Below are 15,959 nucleotides of genomic sequence, written 5' to 3'. Positions count from 1 at the left end.
CGCCTGTGAAGCGACCCCCCCTGAAGGTGGGGAACTGGGGGCTCGAAGCGGGATCCTTCCGCCGGTCCTTGTGCTTAGCGCCACCTGCGCTTAACCCGCTGCGCCACCACCGGACTCCCAGTTTCCTCTTTCTATTGTCTGCCTGCTCCCTCCTGGAAAAAAACAACGAATGATCACAACGTGAGAGTACCTTTTATTCCTTGGGCATGAACACAGAGCCTGTGCTCTACCCTGAGGAGCACATTAAAGTGTTTCTTCCTGACAAACCGCTTATGAATAAGTGGGGAGAAAAAGAAACGCCTTCACCAGAACGTCTCGTTAACCTGAAAACAGAGCCCACACCGCGGGGCTTGGGGAAGTGGCTGTGTTTAGCGCAGTGCCTGGTACTCAGTAAATCCTCAGCTGCTGTTGGTGATTATTATTACGGCCGGCCTTGTTACGTGGGTGCTCGTTTTGTGTCTGCACTGAGCAGAAGGACTACATCCATCTCCCTCTGTCCAGTAAGAACCGTCTGCAATTCTGGAGAGTCCTGTAAGGCAGCCAGGCTCTCTGACATAGTCATCACATAGCAGTGACAGGGGGCTGCTCAGAACTTGAAGTGTGGAGAGTTCAGGAAAGAAGAATTCTCCATTTTGATTGCCTGGGACTCCAGGCAACAGCTGTCTAAGTTTACCCCTCATTTTGGAATAACTATGGAGGCTGCAAAAGCCTTCACCTTAACACACACGGATGCTTTCAAATGATTTGCTGCAGAAGCTGCGTATCCTCATGAAGCTCAGACACATGGTAAGGGGGCAGTAAAGGGCTTTCTGATTGTCTCTGGGAGGCGAGCACTAAGAGGTGATTCCTGGAGAATCGGACGGTAGCGCAGCGGGTTAAGCGCACGTGGCGCAAAGCGCAAGGACCAGCGTAAGGATCCCGGTTCAAGCCCCCAGTTCCCCACCTTCAGGGGGGGTCGCTTCACAGGCGACGAAGCAGGTCTGCAGGTGTCTTTCTCTCCCCCCTCTGTCTTCCCCTCCTCTCTCCATTTCTCTCTGTCCTATCCAACGAACACAACAATAATAACCACAACAAGGTGACAACAAGGACAACAAAAGGGGGAGAAAATGGCCTCCAGGAGCAGCGGATTCATGGTGCAGGCACTGAGCCCCAGCAATAACCCTGGAGGCCAAAAAAAAAAAAAAAAAAAGTGATTCCTGACCTGCAGCTTGATGAAGGACTCCTGTGGGAGGACCTCAGTGGCCACATCTGTTAAGCCCAGCTGGTGATCTTCTCAGTCTCAGATTTAAATGAGAGTGAAGGCAGTTGGGCCCCCTTCGAATACAAATAATATGGGTTCGAACTAAAGATGCCTTGCAGCAGCGCCTGGGGCCCATGTTTGAGCCTGGGCATCACAGAGGAAACGCAGGACACGGGGAAAATCCCTGTACTGATGCTTTCACCTCCGTTCGAGTGTCTCTCTCAAGGAAAACACAACCAAGACACAGTGAACGTGTGTATGCCTGAGACCCCAGCTCCCAAACAGCCCCCCCCAATACTATGGGAAAGTCTCCAATAATGATTTTGTGAATACCTTGTAATCTGTGCCTTAAAAATGGTCTTTCTGGGAGTCAGGGGGCAGTGCTGCGAGTTACGTGCACATGGCGCAAAGCACAAGGACTAGCATAAGGGTCCTAGTTCAAGCCCCCAGCTCCCCACCTGCAGGGGAGTCGCATCACAGGTGATGAAGCAGGTCTGCAGGTGTCTACCTTTCTCTCCCCCCTGTCTTCCCCTCCTCTCTCCATTTCTCTCTGTCCTATCCAACAACAACAACATCAATAACAACAATTACAACAATAAAAAAATGATTTTTCCTTTTAGCTCACTAACCCTGTTTTATAGGAGGTTATTCCTTTAAAGCAACTCCCAAAGAGAGGATCTTTTATGCTCAGTGATGTCAATTTTTGTTGTATAGCAGTAGATACTTAGAAAGAAATCGTATGCTTGTTAGAGAAGAGTTTAAATAAAGGCAATATGCAATAGAGTACTGGAAATAATTTGAATGGTTAAAGTGGCTGGGAAATGTAAGGGAACTTTCTGTAACTACTAAAATCATATTTATATTACAATACTGCTTTACAAAGCATACTTGTATAACAGAGATCATTTGTACATTTCAAAAACTGCACAGGCCAAAGACTCAGGGGAAATGAATGAAAAGTGTTTCATTGGACTTCTGCTTTTGAGAGGGTAAAGTGAACACAATCTTATTTAATATATTTCTAGATACTCTGGACATTATTTATGAAACAACCCTAAAGGCTGCTAGTTAGAAAGAAGCAGATAGGGGCCTCCAGATCAGAGGAAGAACACACTAGTGAATTTGCTAGCTCTTGACTTGGCCTTATTTACACCAGGCTTGCAGCTGAAGATGCCGGCATTCCAGAACCCCCTAAATGACACACACACACACACACGCACACACACACACACACACCCCATCAACTACCTGTCTTCTACCAGAAGGACTAGGAAAGAGGCAGACTAGCAAGACAGAAAACTCACCTTATTATTGCAGCCAAATCGCAGGGGAAAGATGGCCACCTTCACCCAGGGAAGTCCATACTGCCTCCCTCCTGAGACTGAAATGTAGCATCCCAACACCTTCACAGGAGATCACATCACGGGGAGCCAGGAATTTCATCCCCACAGACCCAGGTTGAAATCCTTTCTCCCTGTATGTCCACTAAAACAGAAGTCGAAACACTGAACCAGAGACTTGGTGCCCCAGGAAAAGGCAGCTCAGGGAATAAAGTGTTGGGTTCTCAAGCAGGCAGTCCCAAGTTTGTTCTCCAGCATCAAATATATCAGAGTGGTGCTCTGGTTCTCTTTCTTGGTGACAAACACCTTAAGAAAATGCCCAGGCTTCAATAGAAAATTATTTTTTCATACTGAGAACTAGGGAAATCTCAACTGAATGAAAAAGAAAAACCACACATGCTAAGACAATTATCCAACAGAATCTAATCTGATCTCTTTTTTAGACAACACAAATTTTCCTCGTGTCGACATATCGAGAGAGATCACATCTGGAGTGATTAAAACAAACCCTAACACATCTAGAATAACTGAAATCACACATACTGAGTTCTCCAAACTAGGAATCAGGAACAGAAAGATAAGTGAAGGATCTCTGGATATCTGGAAACTAAACCACAGGCTTTAAGAGTAAAAGAGAAAATATCAGGGGAGACAAAAGTACTGCACTGGCCTGTGTGAAAATGAAACACCACGTATAATTGAGGGACCAAACTACAGCAGTGCTGGAAGGGGGTTTATATCACTCAGTGAATACATTAGAGAAGAAGAAATCGGGAGTTGGTTGGTAGCACAGCGGGTTAAGCGCACGTGGCGCAAAGCGAAAGGACCGATGTAAGGATCCTGGTTCGAGCCCCTGGTTCCCCACCTGCAGGGCGAGTCACTTCACAGGTGGTGAAGCAGGTCTGCAGGTGTCTGTCTTTCTCTCCCCCTCTCTGTCTTCCCCTCCTCTCTCCATTTCTCTCTGTCCTATCCAACAACGACGACGACATCAACAATAATAACTACAACAATAAAAACAAGGGCAACAAAAAGGAAATAAATATTTTTAAAAATTTTAAAAAAAGAGAAAAATAAATCGTCAGATCAATAACACAGCTCCCATCACAATAATCTAGGAAGTGGAGAGAGAAATAAATCCAAAGCAAACAGAGGGAGGGAACAATAAAGACAGAAATCAACCAAATTGAAACTGAAACAATGGAGAAAATCAATGAAGCAAAAGATAGTCCTTTGAGAAACAATCAATAAAACTGATAAACCTCTAGCAAAATGGAGAAAAGGAACAGAGAAGACAGTACTTACCAAAATCAGGAGTGAGACCGGGGCTATTGCCAGACCCTGTGGGCATCAATGGATAAAAAGAAAAACACTATAAGCAACTCTCTACATATACATTCAACAATTTAGACGGGGGGAAAAAAATCAAAATTGTTGAAAAACAGCTATCACATCTCACTCAGCATGGAATGTATCATCTGAGTACCCCTTTAACTATCAGGGAAATTGGATTTGTAATATGAAAACTCCCCAACAGAAATCGGCAGGTCCAGGTGGTCACACTGGAGAGTTCTAACATGCATTCAAAGCAATCTATACAGATTTCTTCTAGAAAACAGAAACAGAGAGAACATTCCCCAGCTCCTTCTCTGAAGGCATTATCACCCTTCTCTCAAGATGTTAAAACAAGGAAATCCAAGGCTGGTCAAGGACCTCACCTGGGTAGTGTTCCAGCCTTGCTGCTCATGCAAAACAGGGGTAAGTCGGTCAATTACCACACTGGAGGAAGCTTCAGTGTGTGTCTCTCTTCTCTCTCTCTCTCTCTCTCTCTGTGTCTCCCATTAACCCAGAGCTATAAAATCCTAGTGATGACCGAGAGAGAGAGACGGTAAGAAAAAGCCAAGAAAAATCATATGAAAAATCATAATACAGTTGGCAAACATAGATGCAAACATTCTTAGCAAACTATCAGAGAATGGAGTTTTTTTAAAAAAATTATTATCTTTATTTATTTATTACATCGAGAGGGAAGGGAGGGACAGATAGGGTGAGAACCAGAGAGACACCTACAGCCTGGCTTCACCACTTGTGAAGCTTTCCCTCTGCAAATGGGGACCGGGGGTTCGAACTAGGGTCCTTGCGCATTGTAACGTGTGTGCTCAACCAGATGCGCCCCCACCCGGCCCCGCGAATGGAGTTTAACACCATATAAAAACTATTTGCTGGGGCCAGAGAGAGAGAGAGAGAGAAAGAGAGCGCTTTTATGATAAAAGGTCTTGAAAAAAACTGGAGGGAACCTGCTCAGCTTGATAAAGAACATCTGCAAAAACCCTCCAGCTAACCTTAGACTTTTTGGTGAAAAAACTGATGCTTTGCCCCTCAATCCAGAAGTCAGATACAGCTGTGTGCTTTTATCATGTACAAACAGGAACATCGTGTGGGAATGTCTAACCAGCACATAAAGCAAGGAAAGGAAATAAAAGGTATACAGATTTAAAAAGGAAGGAACAAAAATGTTTTTGTTTGTAGATGACATGATTGTGTGGAGAATCTCAAGGACCCTACCCAAAACGGTGAACTTACTAGAAAAATCAGTGAAATAACATCCAGAGGGCCACAGAATACAAGATAAACATATAAACAAGATAAATATATAAAATCTGAATATTTTATACACTAGTGATAATCATATTACTATTGAAATTATAAATATAATATCACAAGTATTCCAGAAAACAGGAAATATACACATTCAGCTCTAACAAAACGTACAGGCTTTGTATGCTGAAAACTACGAGTCATTAAGGAAATAAATGGAAGACAGTCTGAGTGGGGTCAGGTGGTGCTGCATCTGGACGCGCACAAGCTACAAAAGCACAAGGACTGGAGTTCAAGCGGGGGGGGGGGGGGGGGGGGACACACACCTGCTCGGGGAAGCTTCAGAAGTGGTGAAGCAGAGCTGCTGTGTCTGTCTGTCTTTCTCCGTCTCTGTCCTCTACCTTTCAATTTCTCTCTGTCTCTATCAAATAATAAGAAAGGAAGAAAGAGAACCCAGAAATGGATCCTCACAGTTAAGCCTGGATTTAGGACAAAGGTGTAAAAATGATTTTGTGAGGGGGAATTGGGCGGTAGCGCAGCGGGTTAAGCGCACCTGGCGCAAAGCGCAAGGACTGGTGTACGGATCCTGGTTCGCTTCACAGGCAGTGAAGCAGGTCTGCAGGTGTCTGTCTTCCCCTCTTCTCTCCATTTCTCTCTGTCCTATCCAACAACGACTACAACAAGGGCAACAAAAGGGAATAAATAAATATTTAAAAAAATGATTTCTTGAGGGAAAAATATTCTTTTCAACATATAGTCCTGGAGCCCTTGGATACCCAGAGGTGAAATAAAATGCAACCAACATGAAACAAATTTATCCGACTTTTCATACCTTACTACTCAATATGGATCATAGATTTAAATACAAATTATATATATATATATAACTGAAAAAATGAAAAAAGTGGATTCAGCTGGATTTCAGATTCTGATATTTAAACATCTTGACTAATATTCCAGGCAAGAAAGTTTTGGACAAGAGCAAGGTGTGGCTTGCTGGCAGACACTGCTGCTTCTCAGTGCCCTGTAGATGTGGTCCCAAGGCAGCCACAGGAGACAGCTCAGAACTCCCTCAGCTGTAGTATCCTAAGGGTTTACTGTTTGCTGATTTCCACAGAGAAGCTTTAGGGAAACAGAGTTTATATGGATGTTGAAGTTCTGTGACTTTAAAAACCAGAGACCGTCCCCCCCCCTTTTTCTTACTTTTCAATTCTAGTCAGTACAATTTCAACATTGCTTGGGGGTAGGTTCCGACTCTTCCTAGCCACCTGGGAACGTAAGAAGTAATTCACTTAAAAAGAGCCCACTTAGTAATGCCTCTGGGGAAATGCACACTGAGGGTGTGGTGGGGAGATAAAGTAATGATTATGCAAAAAGATCTTCATGCCTTAGGCACCAAGTTCAATCCTCAGTGCCACCATGAACTAAAGTTGAGCAGTGCTCTGGCAAAAAATACATACATACATTAATTAATTAATTAAAAGACCCTTCAGGTTTGAAAATGGACACTTAAAAAAAAAAAAGACTTGGAAGTCAGGCGGTAGTGCAGCGGGTTAAGTGCATGTGGCGCAAAGCACAAGGACTGGTGTAAGGATCCCGGTTTGAGCCCTCGCCTCCCCACCTGCAGGGGAGTCCCTTCACAAGCGGTGAAGCAGGTCTGCAGGTGTCTATCTTTCTCTCCCTCTCTGTCTTCCCCTCCCCTCTCCATTTCTCTCTGTCCTATCCAACAACGATGACAACAAGAATAACTACAACAATAAAAAACAACAAGGGCAACAAAAGGGAATAAATAAATAAAGACTTAAACGATGCCAACAATAATAGAGCTCCAACCACCACACCTGCAAATTTGAAGAAGGAATTCACACAGGGACATAAAATGGACTTTCCCGGCTTGGGGGGCTGCACCCAGGAAAGACATGAGTGACCTCTGAAAGGGGGTAAGAACATTTAAGAGAAGACAGAGAAGGAAGCTTTGGGGTGGGATACCCTTAAACCCTCCCCTCCCCATTGTGCAATGCCAGTTACCTACATTTTCAACAGAGACTTTTTCTAGCAGATTATGGGACTCTTTCTCTTTCTCTCTCTTTTTTTTCCCTTTTGTTACCCTGGTTTTTTTTTTAATCGTTGTTGTGGTTATAACTACTGTTGCTATTGATGTCCTTGTTGGATAGGACAGAGAGAAATGGAGAGAGGAGGGGAAGACAGAGAGGGGGGAGAAAGATAGACAGACACCTGCAGACCTGCTTCACCGCCTGTGAAGCGACTCCCCTGCAGGTGGGGAGCCGGGGGCTTGAACTGGGATCCTTACGCCGCTCCTTGCGCTTTGCGCCACATGCGCTTAACCTGCTTTGCTACCTCCCTACTCCCTGATTATGGGACTCTTATGGGCCAGGGCAGGTGAACCTAGAGGTGCCAACACGTTGGCTCTACTTGATACTGGGCTGTCTGGCTTCCTTCATGCCCTGCTGTTTCCCCGTTGCCACAACCCTTCTGATCTCAGCCATTCTGTGCCAGCCAGCTGTTTGAGGTTCTAAAGTCCCAAGGTTCAGTTCCCTTGTACCATCATTCTAGTCGCTTTGTATCTCTTTCCTCTCTCTACATATTTATTTGTTGGATGAAAAAGGAGAAATTAGAGGGGGAGAGGGAGCTAGCGAGGGTTAGAGACAGAGAGACACCTGCAGCTCCACATCACCACTTGCGAAGCCTTCCTCCTGCAGATGGGGATCTCTCTCTCTCTCTATTTCTATCTCTCTCTCTTATTTGAAAATTGTAAAAAGAAAAGACAAGTATCCCAGGTGTCTCACAGAGAACTCAATTGATCACAGGAACCCTGAGAAGACAGTACAGTTCTGAGGTCAGTATTTGAGGCGAGGCTCAGACCGCCAGACGGCCAGACGGTCAGAGGCTCACAGCCTTCTGAGGACAGCCGACTCAGGGCTCCGGATAATTACCAGGGAAGGATTAATTTACAAGTGGCAAATATTTGGGTGGGGGTGGGGTCAGGAGGTGGGGCGAAGACTGAAGAAACCACTCCTATCTCTTTCCTTGACTCTTGTATGCCAAGCCCTATTCAAACATGGATAAGTGTCTTAAAGCAGAAGGCCAGGTCATCCTGTGACTTACCTGAAGATAAGTCCACAAGATGAGCCTTGTTGAGATCTGACTAGCCAGTGACACTTACAGGAGCAAGTACGTAGGATGCCTTGTGTTTGATGTCAAGTTGACAGTTGTCTCAGTAAAGCAGTCCATGTGTAGAAACTTCTGGTGCTGTGAACACTTTTTTTTTTGCCTGCAGGGTAATTGCTGGGGCTCAGTGCCTGCACTACGAACCCACTGCTCCTGGAGGCTATTTTTCCCATTTTGTTGCCCTTGTTGTTGTGATTGTTGTAGTTGTTATTGTTGTCATAGCTGTTGTTGTAGTTGGATAGGACAGGGAGAAATGGCGAGAGGAGGGGAAGACAGAGAGGAGGAGAGAAAGATAAGACACCTGCAGACCTGTGAAGTGACTCCCCTAAAGGTGGGACCATCGGTCCTTGTGCTTTGCGCCACGTGTGCTTAACCTGCTGTGCTAACGCCCGACCCCCAACACTGTCTTTTATCTCTTGGCTAGGATAGTTGAGCCAACCAGAAAATGATCCTGGCAGAAGACGGCAGAAAGGGGCAGGAGAGGAATTCTCCAGGAGTCCAGAAGTGAGTGACGGTAGCCAGGTGACAGTGACCCAGACCAGGAACCACAGTGAGCAGACAATCTGGTCAGGTAATACTCTCTACTTATTTCAGTCTTTTGATGGAAAAACCATCCTTTATGCTCAAAAGGTTTCCCAGTGATGACTTAGGGAAATTCTGACAATGAAAGGAATTTCAAATGTAAGTCTTGTATGTGAGGGTAGAGAAAAGAAGAACCACATGACACAGCCACATGACTATATAGGCGCCATCATGCAGGCTAACTTTCAGAGTCCATTTTCCAATGTTCCTGAATCCACACAAAGTTCTGGGCTTGGCCTTTATATACCTGCATACTTGTATGAAAACTATATTCAAGGGCAAACACACACACACACACACACACACACACGAAAACATATAGGTCATAGCAGTTACACACATAAAAAGACTTTCATGCCTGAGGCTCAAAGGTCCCCGGTTCAAGCCTGGACACCATCATAAGACAAAGCTGAGCAGTATAGTATTCTGGTCAAAACGGAGTCAAATAAATAACATTTTGAGGCTTGAGAGGTGGGATAGTTAATAAAGCATTGGACTCTCTATCATGAGATCCCAAGTTCATTCCTTATCACTGGCAGAATGATACTCTGACTCTCTTATCAAACAATCAATCTTGAAAGGCTGTGTGTGTGACTGGCCTGCTAACTGAAGAATCCTTTCAGGGTTTGACTCAAGACCCTCCATGGAAGAGAATGGATGCGAGGGTAAAGATGAGAGGGGCATTGCTGTTGACTTGCTTGTCTTTGTTGAATGAAAGAGACAAGTACAGTAACTATCAAGGACAGTCACATTCTGTGAGTGCTTAAACCAAGCTGATGAGTATATTTCAGATCATAAAGGGATGGGTGAATAATTAGGAAGCAGAGTGAGAAGGTGAGACTAAAAATAGACTTACTAGCTTTTTCCAAAATGGGGATTTTCCCAAAATCTCCTCTGCTCTATTCTTAAACAATTTGTTCTGCTTTCTCTCTTTTTAAATTTTATTGTCTTTATTCATTGGATAGAGACAGCCAGAAATCGAGGGGGAAAGGGGTGATAGAGATGGACAGAGACAGAGAGACACCCACAGCCCTGCTTCACCACCCACAAAGCTTTCCTCCTGCAGGTGGGGACTGGGGGTTCGAACCTGGGTCCTAGCGCACTGTAACATGTGCGCTCAACCAAGTGCGCCACCACTTGGCCTCCATCTGCTTTCTATCTTAATGCTGTTGCAGATGCTACCATGACAACAACCTGATTTCCATGGGCAGACGACCTCACTAATGTGTCCTGGAGCCCCACTACCCCAGAGCCCTGTTCCCCTAAGGGAGAGAGAGAGACAGGCTGGGAGCATGGATCCACCTGCCAACAACCATGTCCAGCAGAGAAGCAATTACAGAAGCCAGACCTCTCACCTTCTGTATCCCATAAAGAATTTTAGTCCATACTCCCAGAGTGATAAAGAATAGGAAAGCTTCCAGTGGAGGGGGTGGGATACGGAGCTCTGGTGATGGGAATTGTGTGGAATTGTACCCCTACAGTCTTGTTGATGTTTTTATTTATTTTATTTTATATATATAAAATTTTTAAAGGGGGGGAAGTGAGTTGGGGATTTCTAACTGTCTAGCAGGTCTATAAAGTAAGAAGGGACAGGGAAAGGAAAAGGGGTGTGAGAGGGGAGGCAGCATGAGTGTGAGGCAGAGATGGGCAGAGCCACAGTGTATCAGTGAAAGGAAGAAGGGAACATTGAGGCCCCTGGGGGGATGTTGCAACTGTGGTAGTGAAGATTGGGGAGGGGAGCAGCGATGTGCTTTCCAAGGACCTTGGGTAGCCACTGGGGGAGGCTGCCACTGTGGGAAATCACAGAGGTGTTTGAACAGGCAGTCTCGCGATTAGCTTTGTATTTTTTTCTTCTTTGGGAAGTAGGTCTTTTTCCTTTCTCACAAACCTGTGGGTATAAAAGAATTTACACTGGTAGCAAGGCTGTGTTTTGCTCCCATATTTCATATCCCCCTCTCACCCAGTGAACTGCAGGAAACCAGTCTCCTTTGTGGACCACAACCCAACGATCATTTTTGAGGGAGACCCAAGGCCCTGGCTCTTACTGCCAGACCACTGCACCAGCGAGAGGTACATTGCGGGCTGCAGCTGGCTTCCTGCTGCTTCTTTCCCTGCCTCCTCCAGGCCCTGCCTCCACTCCTCTTCCTCCTGTGAGAGCCTTCCTCCTTCTCTGTTCCCTTCTGCTTTGAAAAGGCTCACGGACAGCAGGAACCTCCCACTTCCTCTATACAAAAAAACAAGAAAAGTATACAGCATATATGAAAATATTTTAAAATTTCATCATATATTAAGCCTATTTTTCCCCAGTCCTGGAACCTCTAGAGTGGGCACACTTTCCTGCATGCTTCTCTCAGTTCATACCAAATGATACCGCATCTGCTGATCCCAACCTAATCAACACAATGAGTACCAGCTCCATATGCTTCACTTCAGACTGTGTCCAGAGACTTCAGGTGTGGAATGTCAACCCTTCAGCCTCATTACTCAGGTGAGACCTTTCCTTTCATAGGATTCTCTAATTCCATTCCGGATGGTTCACTTCCTAACAAAGTCTCAAAACCTAGATGTAGACCAGGTCCCATGAGATAGGGCATATGTTCACATGTATCCATAAACTAGGGCAAAAGTATACAATAGTCTGCAGTGAGTCAGTATGAAGTTCATAGTGAAATAGTATCTACTTAGACTTAGATACCCTCCTCACCTACTTCCTGTTATACTTTCCTCAGTCACTCCCAAGCTAACCTTATCAAAGCAAGGACTACAAAGGCTGAATAAGGGCAGGAGACTGGCATACTTTAACGATGACTCTTTAGTCACTATCAGGCCACCCCATCAGCTGGGGCTCTAGTCGGGGAGTCCTGAGATTCCCAAACAGACATGATGGGCCTAGAACTCCAATAGACTCCTCTCTCCATTGTTACTGGTCATCTCTATTAGGAACAACAAAACAAACCCCTTTGTGGGCCCCCATATGACCCTGCCCTCAACTTGGATCAACAACGGTAGAGAATATTTCATCCTCCGAAGGGAGGCTGGACAACATACTCTATGCTACACCTGAGGAAGATGGGTCCCGAAACTAGGGCAGCTTGGAATGTTCCTACTCATGACCACAGAATGTGAGCTCAGATCTGCAAGGATTCAGAGGTCACATAGGCTCCTAAGCTGAATATGGGCCCCAGATCACATCAAATCGATGGGTTTACAGTCAACAATATTTATACACCTCTCCCATATTTAGGAGCTACTCTCTTCCCTGATCCAGCTTTCTGGTCCTTTTTCCAGCCATGACATCATCTCCCCAGACAATAACTTGGGTCCACCTGCATATCAGATTTCAGGCTTAAGGGGAAAAAAACCCCAAAAACTAGTATAGTCATAGGCCCTTAGGAATATAAATAGAATATGCCTACTAGCTATCTACAAAATGGAGACCCCCCCCCCCACACCTCTTCATCTGCACTATTCCAGCCTTTAGGTTCATGATTACTCAACAACTTGTTTGGCTTTATATGTGAACTCTCTTTTCAGCCACCAGGTTCCAGATGCTACCGTGGTGCCAACCAGACTTTCCTGGATAGACAACCCCACCAATGTGTCCTGGAGCTCTGATTCCCCAGAACCCCATCCCACTAGGGAAAGAGAGAGGCAGGCTGGGATTAAGGATCCACCTGTCAAAGCCCATGTTCAGCAGGGAAGTAATTACAGAAGCCAGACCTTCCACCTTCTGCATCCTTGGGTCCATGCTCCCAGAGGGATAAAGAATAGGAAAGCTATCAGGGGAGGGGATGGGATATGGAGATCTGGTGGTGGGAATTGTGTGGAGTTGTACCCCTCTTACCCTATGGTTTTGTCAATGTTTCCTTTTTATAAATAAAAAATTTAAAATAAATAAATTAATAAATTAAAATAAAAATAAAAAAAGAAAAGGCTCATGGAAAGATTGCACTGGAAAACATCACAGAGTTCTTGTCAGACTTTTTTTTTAATTTTTAAATTCAGACATTATATTTTAGAGCCACTTAAGGTTCACAATCAAATCCTATCAGAGCACAGGACAGGATTGGAGGTTTACTTTTTTAAAAAAATATTTATTGGTTCCCTTTTGTTGCCTTTGTTGAGAGGTTCACTTTTAAAGAAAGCCCTTGCTTGTATGGCTGAGAGCCTGTCAGTCTCCCTAGAAGCAGACCACCAGTGGGAGTTTATGGCCGCAATTTTGTGAATTTCCATGACTTTGAAGCATTTTCGAAGGCAACCTGAATATTGAAAGCTTTTCTGTTGTGATGCTGTACTGCTCTCTTAGAGGCTCAATAATTTAGAGGGTCAAGGTGGGTCGGGCAGTGGCTGAAGGACCCACGCAAGGATCCTAGTTCGAGTCTCCATCTCCCCACCTGCAGGGGGGTCACTTCACAAGTGGTGAAGCCGGTCTGCAGGTATTTATCTTTCTCTTTCCTTGTCTGTCTCCCCTCCCTTCTCAATTTCTCTCTGTCCTATCTAATAAAATGGAAAAAAATGACCACCAGGCGCAGTGGATTCCTAGTGCTGGCACTGAGCCCCAGTGATAACCCTGGAGGCAAAAAATTATTAAGTAAATAAATAAATAAATGTGTGGAGGAAGGTTGGCCAGGCAGTGGGGACGGACAGGTTCTGAAGTGAAGCTTGAGCAGCTCAGACCCTCTGCTCAGATCCCTGGACATGCTAATTAGCTTTACTCTGTTTCTGTTTCCTCATCCACAAAATGGTGACAATAGCAGTATCTACTCGATAGAATTGCTCTAAGGGATAAACAGATGAACCCCACGGGAGTCGGGCTGTAGCGCAGCGGGTTAAGCGCAGGTGGCGCAAAGCACAAGGACCGGCATAAGAATTCCGGTTCGAACCCCGGCTCCCCACCTGCAGGGGAGTCCCTTCACAGGCGGTGAAGCAGGTCTGCAGGTGTCTGTCTTTCTCTCCTCCTCTCTGTCTTCCCCTCCTCTCTCCATTTTCTCTGTCCTATCCAACAACGACATCAATAATAACAACAACAATAAAACAACAAGGGCAACAAAAGGAAATAAATATTAAAAAAACAGACGAACCCCATTTCCTGTATTGCCTCACACAGCGTGGGTGATGATGATGACAGCAATTCTGATGTGCAGTTGGCAGGAAGACAGGGAATAGGAGGGTGGGAGGATTCTGGTGGCGTCAGGAGAAATTCAATGCGTGGGGCTTTCAGATGGTTCAAACTGCGGGACACAGCTTGGCCTATCCAACAAGCTGAGTTGTAGGACGTTGGGGGAGAATTCAGGTTAAGGCTGGCGACTTTTTAAATGAAGGATTTTAAATATACCTTTGCCCACAGTCAGGGGAATAGACGGTCTGACCTGGACAAGTTTTGTCTCTCAGAGATTATATGACTCTCATCATGGGGATGTGGAGGAGTTTGGAAAAGTGAGCTATTAAAAAAGACAAGTCGCAAAGGGAAAGCAATGATGGGCCTTTTACTCTCGCACTCTGGTTATTCCTAGAGCCAGGTGCTGGCAGGCTGGGAGGCTAATTGAATAATTGCTAGAAGCCCCCAGCTCTCCTCAGGCAGCAAAGGCTCTAGGGCAGAGGCTTCCTCAGCTACTGACTCAGGAAAGCTGGGCCTTTCCCACTCTGGCCTTGGAGCCTGAGGCTGCTGCTCCATGTTTAGCCTGGAAGGCAGGAAATGTCCTCATGAAGCTCATTGTCTTAAAGGTTTCCCTTGTTAATAGGCAGGAAATAGCAAGGTTGCTAGAATGGCTGTGAGTGCCCCCTCAACCCCTCCCAGTCCTCCTGGGATTCTGCCCCTGAGGGTTGATGGGAGACATGAAGTATTCCCGCCAGGCTGGCAGGAAGATGTTTCTGCCCAAATCCTTAACCACCAGTCCTTCCAGAGATTTATAGGGCTGATGGAATTCATGAAGCTGACCAGTTAATTAAAAAAAAAAAAAGGTGGGGGGTGCGGGGGAGAAATTATTACAGCTCGTTTTGTGTAGACATTATTTTCTTGTTAAAAACTTCACATTTAAAACTTCAGTAACTCAGAGGGGGTCGGGCGGTAGCGCAGCGGGTTAAGCGCAGGTGGCGCAAAGCGCAAGGACCGGCGTAAGGATCCCGGTTCGAACCCCGGCTCCCCACCTGCAGGGGAGTCGCTTCACAGGCGGTGAAGCAGGTCTGCAGGTGTCTGTCTTTCTCTCCCCCCTCTCTGTCTTCCCCTCCTCTCTCCATTTCTCTCTGTCCTATCCAACAACAACGACATCAATAATAACAATAATTACAACAATAAAAAAAAGAAATAAAACTTTAGTAACTCAGGTTAATCTCAGAGACGAAAAAAAAAATCTTGTCACCAACAAAATTGTTTCCTCCAGTCTCAGGTATGATATACTAATAGAACTTCAAGATTTTCAGCCAGAAATCTACAACCTGTAGTCTGGTTGCCACACAACATCGTGTCAGAAACATCTTTAGTGTTGTTACACGATTTCAGAATTATTTCTCAGAGCCGCCTGGCATGCATTCCATTGAATTACTATACCGTCATTTCTTTCGTCATTCCTTATTAATGGGCATTTAGATGTGTGTTTTTTTTTTTTTTTTTTTACATTGGGCTGTACTGCTAACTGCGGTGTGAATGCCTCTGTATTTATGGCCAGTTTCCTTGCTATAAACCTTCCCGTGGATAAAATACGAGCGACGAACTTACTCGAATGAAAGACGCGGAACTTCGTGTACTCCGGCCCACGGACTGAGCCGAGCCGTGACGTCACGTTCCTTCCCGCCCGCTGATTGGCTGCTCACAGTCCCGTGCCTATCGCGGGCTGGGCGCGGGTGGGCTTCGCTTGCCTTTCTCGGCTTGTTTCTGCTTTTCTTCTATCTGACCCCTTAGTTCAGAAATATCTATCGCTCAACCCAACTCTGCCTTCGCTTTCTACAACTTTTACCCCCCACCCCGGCTTGCTGCATCTGTTTGCACTGATTCTTGTTGTCATTGGAGCTTCATC

General features: G+C 45.4%; 1 long non-coding RNA gene across 1 annotated transcript; it reads right to left on the bottom strand.

Moving 5' to 3' along the window:
- Window positions 1-2,524: 2,524 nt before the first annotated feature.
- LOC132535235 (uncharacterized) lies at window positions 2,525-15,839 on the bottom strand. The gene is made up of 3 exons (XR_009547011.1): window positions 15,662-15,839; window positions 3,883-3,918; window positions 2,525-2,886 (listed from the first exon to the last, which is right to left on the bottom strand). It is a non-coding gene; the product is annotated as an uncharacterized LOC132535235 (long non-coding RNA).
- Between the last annotated feature and the right edge of the window lie 120 nt (window positions 15,840-15,959).

This window comes from Erinaceus europaeus, chromosome 21 (assembly GCF_950295315.1).
Source record: "Erinaceus europaeus chromosome 21, mEriEur2.1, whole genome shotgun sequence".
NCBI classification, from domain to species: domain Eukaryota; kingdom Metazoa; phylum Chordata; class Mammalia; order Eulipotyphla; family Erinaceidae; genus Erinaceus; species Erinaceus europaeus.
The sequence above is the reverse complement of the archived record's forward strand: the minus strand, read 5'-3'. Positions and strand labels throughout refer to the sequence as shown.